Genomic DNA, 6,681 nt, shown 5'->3' with positions numbered 1-6,681 from the left:
ATTTTGGATGTTACGTCTCATTTCAATGTTTCTTCAAGGCGTCTCGCACTTGGTCGGATGTGTAATGCAGGATTCTACCTCTAGGTGGAGAAACGAGACTTTTATGGATTAAAAGTGCAAAACGCGCCCTGCACGTTTTGTGTTGTGTGGTATTTTCCGCGGAGTTCTCGAGATTTGCTGTTTTAATTTAGTCGCTTCCTCCCAGCAGCGCTCGGCATCACGTTGAAAGACTTCACCGTTTCTATGTAATGTGATTGGTCGGTGGCCTTATTTAATGTTAATTTTGCCCAGTCTGTGGTTTTAGTAGTGGATTGTCGCAAGGCGCTTGTTCTTTTCACCTTCATGAAGTGGCGAAGTTGGTCACACTAGAACCCGTGCGACGTGTCTCGTCCGTTGTTACAATGGCGCTCAAGTCAGGATCCCTGTTGCTGTGAAGTGTGTGTTCGAGGAAGATGCCCCTGACGCTGAGCGCCGTCGAGCATCGCTTCTCGGCCTTTTGGCTAAGATCAAGTGTAGTATCTGTTCTTATCAGTTCTCGGTGGGAGTCGTGCGGTGTATGGGGCACCACTGAGATTTGTTTTTTTTAGCCCCAACACCTTTTAGCACTTTTAAACCCAAAAGCCTTTTCAAAGGCTAAAAGCACTTACAGAGCCCTTTTTAGGGCTCTGCACCCCGTCCTAAAATGGAGTCTGGAGTTAAGGCCAGGAAGAAGTCGGCAACGATGACGACGGCGATGAAAGACCTGGCGGGAGTAGCAGGTAGCATGCTTCCAGCAAAAGCCCAGTCGGCGAGGAAGAAGGAGATGGGGACCATTCGGGAGCGGGACCAGCAAAGCCAACTAGGGAAAGAGAAGGATGCGAAGCAGCAGGTACCTGAAACAGATGCTGTGAAAAAAGATATTCCTGTTGCAGAGGTGCCCGCTCCCCACCAGGCCGAGGCCAGGGCGCTGGACAACCGGGGGTCTCAAAACAGAGACAGCCCCTCCACCGAGGTTCCAGCGACGAGAATGAAGAACTCTCTGAGGTTCCGGTGGAGGGGAGCAAACCCCCAGGGCTTCCCTGAGAGGGTTCCTTTCATCAGGGAGGTCCTGTTCGGAGTCCTGAGCCTGAAGGCAAGTGACATTGTGTGTGTGCAGAGGAATGGTCCCCAGCGCTTCGTTGACGTCACCGTCCTCGCCGATGGAAGATTTACAACTATGCTGGAGGTATGCAGAGAAAAAAAAGAGGAGGGGTTGAAGAATTACGCAGTGGAACAACTCTGGTGGGCCGATAAGAAGATCATCACGGTCCACATCTTCAACCCCTTCTTACCTGCAGAGACCGTCAGGAAATTTTTGCAGCAGTATGTCGAACTTCAGCCTGGCCATCGGGAGATGCGGGACGAGCTGGGCATATGGAACGGGAGACGCCAGTTCCAGGCCCGGCTACGTCCCGATCCCTCGGCTCCAGACGGGTTGTGCCACCCACCGGGCTATTTTAATATCGAGGGGAACAGAGGATACCTGTTTTATCCACAGCAGCCTCCCTTCTGCAAACTCTGTCTGGGTAGGGGTCACACAGCCGACGCCTGCACCAACATGAAGTGCAGGAATTGCCTGGACAAAGGCCACATGGCCAAAGACTGCACCGGGCCACGACGCTGCAAGATCTGCGGCGGCGACAACCATCTGGCCCGGTCCTGCCCCCAGTATAAACCTCTTTATTCTGACGCCCTGGTGGACTCCCCCCACCTTGAAGAGGGCCGGAGTCAGTCGCAGGGGGCTCAGGCGATTCCTGCCACCAAGAGCGCAGGGTCGGCTGTGGTTCCGGAGACCCCGGCAACCAGACCTACCAAGAGGAAAGGGGAGATAAAAAAAGACACCGCAGTCAAGCAAAGCAGAAAGGAGGCTGAGACACCAGAAGGGGCCCTTTCTCCAGCCAGGGCCTCTTCAAATAAGGACCGAGAAGTCGACATCCCGCTGGCATTAAGTGCTTCATCGCCAGCGGGAGCGGGAGTTTTGCCCCCTCCACCCCCTCCCCACCTTCCCAGTCAGCCTCTGGAGGGACCCAGAGTGGATGGGGAGGATAAACTCCAATTAGACTACATCGATGAGGGTCTCCGGAGGCTGATGGAGTATGCGGGTGGGGTGGTTGGGTGAAGGGGGGGTTTTATGGCTGGGGTTTTATAATTTTATTTTTTTTATTACTTTATGGGTTTTATGGTTTTAGTAATAATTTTATTCATTTTAAATTTTTTAACCCCCCATGGCCGAGTTAAAAATCTTAACATTGAACGTCAGAGGGTTGAAAAATTTCGTAAAACGCACAGCTGTTTTTAACCAACTGGCATCCTCTCCCTTTGACCTGTGTTTACTGCAGGAAGTCCACCTCCGGGACCAGCGAGATGTGGCCATATTCACCCAGAACTGGAACTTGGGTGAGTCTCACTGGAGTGTGGGTGGCGTCCATTCGTCAGGCGTGGGAATCCTTTTTGGGAACCATGCCTTTCAAAGTGTAAGCCCCTTCACGGTTCTTCCCGGAAGGGTGTTGGGGGTGGACGCCACATGGAGGGGGCAGCACATTAGAGTTCTGTGCGTCTACGCTCCAGTGAAAGCCACCTCTCGTATAGAGCTGTTAGAGCAGTTGGTCCCCTTTTGTTTAACATCCAGACATCTCGTCATTGGGGGTGACTTCAACATCTTCCTCGAAGGGAAAAGTGATGTCAGTATTCCACATTTTATTAAGTTTGTGCGTAATTTCAACCTTACTGACGGTTTCAAGTTTTGCAACCCTAGTGATCTGGGAATGACCTGGCACAATACCCGTGGCTCTTGTAGTCGCATCGACTACATTTTAGCAGCACCCCCCATGCGGTTCAAAGCGGTCTCCCTGTCTCCCCAGTGGCCATCGGATCATGTGATGCTGGAGGCAAAGATTATTATCGATGCCCCAGCCCATGGTCCTGGCTACTGGAAATTCAACATCTCTCTTTTAGAAGAGAAGGAGTACAGGGAGCTGTTCTTAGACCAGTTCAAGCTTTGGACCGAGTACAGAGATCCTGGCTCCTCGGTGATAGATTGGTGGGAAGGGGTCAAGAGTAAAATCAAGACCCTTACCATCAACTATTCAAAACAGCGCAGAGCCTCCCAGCGCTGGCGTATCACACGTTTAGAGGAGGAGTTGCAGGAACTGTACTCTCGTTTTAACAATGGGGGGATTTTTAATCCCGGCAGGGCCACGGAGCTCAAGGATCGTTTGCGGCAGCTGCATGAGCAGCAGGCTGAAACGTCCTTGTTCCGTGCCAGGTGTCAAAAGTTGGAGGAAAACGAAAAATGCACAGCATTTTTCTTCAACAGAGTGAGAGACTCCAAAGCGGAGAAAAGTTTCGAAACTCTCCGCAACCAACATGGGGAGTCTCTCACGGACACATCCCAGATGCTAGAGGTTGCAACTTCGTTTTATAAACAACTTTTTAACAAACGGAGTACAGACCCGGTTGGGGGCTCAGGTTTCCTGGCCAAGCTAGAGAAGGTTCTTCCTAGTGATGCCCGGGGCAGCTTAGAGGCTCCCATTACCTTAGAAGAAGTCACCAAGGTAATTCATTGTATGAATCGCCGGAAAACTCCGGGCCTGGATGGACTCCCAGTGGAATTTTATATTTCATTTTGGGATGTCCTGGGACCAGAGTTATTTATGGTTATTGAAGAGGTGCTGAGCCAAGGGAAGCTGACAAAAAGCATGAGGTCAGGTGTGCTCTCCTTGTTGTACAAGAAAGGCGATAAAGCTGACTTGGCCAACTGGAGACCCCTGACCATGCTTTGCGTTGATGCAAAGCTAATCGCGAAGATACTGACTGAGCGCCTGAAGAAAGTTATGACCAGTCTGGTTCATGTTGACCAGACATGCGGTGTCCCTGGACGATCTGCATTCTGGAATTTACACCTGATCCGGGATGCTATCGCATGGGCGGAGGATCGTCAGATCCCCCTCGCAATGGTCAGTTTAGACCAAGAGAAGGCGTTTGATCGTGTAGACCACTGCTTTCTGTTTAAAGTGTTGGAGAGAATGGGGATCGGTGCAAAGTTCATAGGGTGGATCCAGTCCCTCTACCGGGAGGTGGGCAGTCGGGTGTGCCTTAATGGCTCACTCGGCTTTTGGATCCCCCAGATTGGCGGGGTGAGGCAGGGCTGCCCTCTCTCGCCGCTCTTATATGCTCTTTACATCGAGCCCCTGGCAGCTGCCATCCGTGCCAGCCCCACAGTGGATGGTCTGCTGCTTCCAGGAAGTGGTGGTTTAAGGGTTAAACTGGCTCAGTATGCGGATGATACCACCATATTTGCATGCTCGAGCCGGTCCCTCGGTCAGGCGCTGGACCTGGTCCAGGCGTTCGGCAGAGCTTCCGGCGCAGCACTTAATCTTCAAAAGTCGGTGGTTAAGTACTTTGGTGGCTGGAAGGGCAGGGAGGACCTTTTCGGGGACTTACCCCAATGTGAAGGCCCTCTTAAAGTCTTGGGCATCCTCTTCCAGTCTGAAGGGGCGGCCCAGACCAACTGGGAAGAACGCTTGGCTAAGGCCAGACGGAAGATGGGGTTGTGGAAGGGGAGGTCCCTCTCCTTCCTCGGAAAGGTACTGGTGTTAAAGGTGGACATTCTGCCCACATTGCTCTACCTTGCACAGGTGTACCCCCTTCCCCGGGCTATGAAACGGGGTTTAACAAAGGATGTTTTCAGCTTCATCTGGGGGGGCAGGTATGAGTATGTGAGGCGTGAAGTAATGTACCTGAGGAAGGAGGAGGGGGGGAGAGATGTACCTGACATCCCTCTTAAACTCGATTGCCTCTACCTCTCGCAGCTTTGTCGCCGTCTGGTCGCTCCTCAAGAGCACCCCCACCAATACCTCGTACGTCTGTGGCTGAGTTTCCCGATGCGCCATTTGGGCCCATTGTGGACAAACGCTGTTCCCAAGGCCGAGACGCTGCCTGCCCACTACAGGTATGCTGTTAGACTGGGTAAGTCCATCCAGGCAGACAGTCTCGGTGAAGCCTTGCTGAAGCATAGGGTCTTGTATAAGACTCTGCTCAGTACAAGGGGTACTCAAGCCCTTTTGGGGCTTGAGGAAGGCACTTGGGTCAGGATTCAGCCACCTGAGTTAGATCACCGTCTGCAAGACCTCAACTGGCGTTGCCTCCATGGCAAGCTGCCAGTAAGAGAGGTCCTGCACAGGCATGGACTGACCAGGCACCCCAAGTGCCCACAGTCCCAGTGTAACAAGGACGAGTCCATTAGACACGTTATGTGGGACTGTGGGCATGCCAAAGCAATCTGGCGTCTGGTTGGCAGCCTGTGCAGAAAGCTAGACCAGCAGACGGTACTGACGTACGAGAAGATCCTACACGGATGGCCACTGGGACCAGTGGGGTCAACAGCCCTTCGGGTGTGGGAGGTCGTTAGCATTACCAAATCTGCCATCTGGGATGCGAGGGCCGCTCTCATCCGGAGGGGGACGGACTTCACTCCCCAGGGTGTCTTCCATAAAATCCGGGCTGAACTCGACTTCAGGATGGAGAAGGACGTCACCAATATGGGCTACGAAGAGGCTACTCTTAAGTGGCACGCCCTTCTGGGCTCGTAGCCCAGTTGCCATTTTTTGTGGCGTCCGGACCATCTTCTCTTTTGTCCTCAAAGCAAGTAGTGGCTGCAGTTTTATTTAAAACAAAAAAGCTCAAAAGCTAAAGCGACTGCCTTTTATTTTTAAACTAGGGTGTGGATCTATTTGATTTATTTATTTAAGTTTGGTGTGTTGTTTAAGTAAATATATAAAGGAAAACATGTATTATGGACTTATCTGATGATTTAAAACGTGTGCACCTATTTATATAATTATTGTGTGAATATATATTTATTTTGACTATTTTCATATCGTGTGGACTTTTGATTGTAAATTTGGTGTGAAAAAAAAAAAAAAAAAAAAAAACTGTACATGGAGAAATTCATCATTTTAAGCTCTTAAATTTGTTTTTGAATTGATTTATATATTTATTTAACTTATTTTTCAATTTTGTGGTGTGGGATTTGGACCATTTGGAGGGTCCCTTATTCACTTTTGATTTAGGTGGCGTTTTGTTTTTTTAAGAGATTTTTTTTCAAGCAGCACACGGCGAGGACACCCTGAAGCGAGCACAGTAGCACCCTGGGGACAGGCCAGGGGGGATCCTCCTTTTTTTGGATCCCAAGCTGCGGTATGTGCATTCCGTTTTTTTTGATTTTTTAAGAGGCCATGGGGTTTTTATTATTGTTTTATCTTGTTTTTAAAAGTATCTTAAGATTAATTTAAAAAAGAAATCTTAAGACTTTATAGCAAGACTCTTTATTGATTTTTATTGGAGTTTTAGGAAACATGCTTATTTAATGTGTTTTTATATGACTGTTTTAATTGATGAATATATTGTGTTTTAAGTGTCATACTTTTTTGTATTGTATGAAATTTTCAATAAAGAGAGGTTTTTTTTTTAAAAAAAAAAAAAAAATAAAAAAAAAAAAAATCTGTTCTTATCAGTTTAATATCTGATACGTCCCCTACCCGGGGACCATATATTAAATTGATTTTTGGAACAGGGAGATGGAACAGGGGCTTGCTCCGTCCACTCCACGCATCGACCTGGTATTGCAGTACCTCCAGGAACGGTGCACTCCTCCCTCTTGCG

The 6,681-nt window shown here is 49.4% G+C and overlaps 1 non-coding gene and 1 pseudogene across 1 annotated transcript; both read left to right on the top strand.

Annotated features, from left to right (window-relative positions):
- Positions 1 to 480: 480 nt before the first annotated feature.
- On the top strand, positions 481 to 693 carry LOC114780294 (uncharacterized; annotated as a pseudogene).
- Positions 694 to 6,478: 5,785 nt separating this feature from the next.
- Positions 6,479 to 6,672, top strand: LOC114780293 (U2 spliceosomal RNA). The gene has a single exon (XR_003747118.1). It is a non-coding gene; the product is annotated as a U2 spliceosomal RNA (small nuclear RNA).
- Positions 6,673 to 6,681: the final 9 nt, after the last annotated feature.

Source organism: Denticeps clupeoides, unplaced genomic scaffold (genome assembly GCF_900700375.1).
Source record: "Denticeps clupeoides unplaced genomic scaffold, fDenClu1.1, whole genome shotgun sequence".
Lineage (NCBI taxonomy): Eukaryota > Metazoa > Chordata > Actinopteri > Clupeiformes > Denticipitidae > Denticeps > Denticeps clupeoides.
This window is presented reverse-complemented; position numbering and strand designations above follow the sequence as displayed.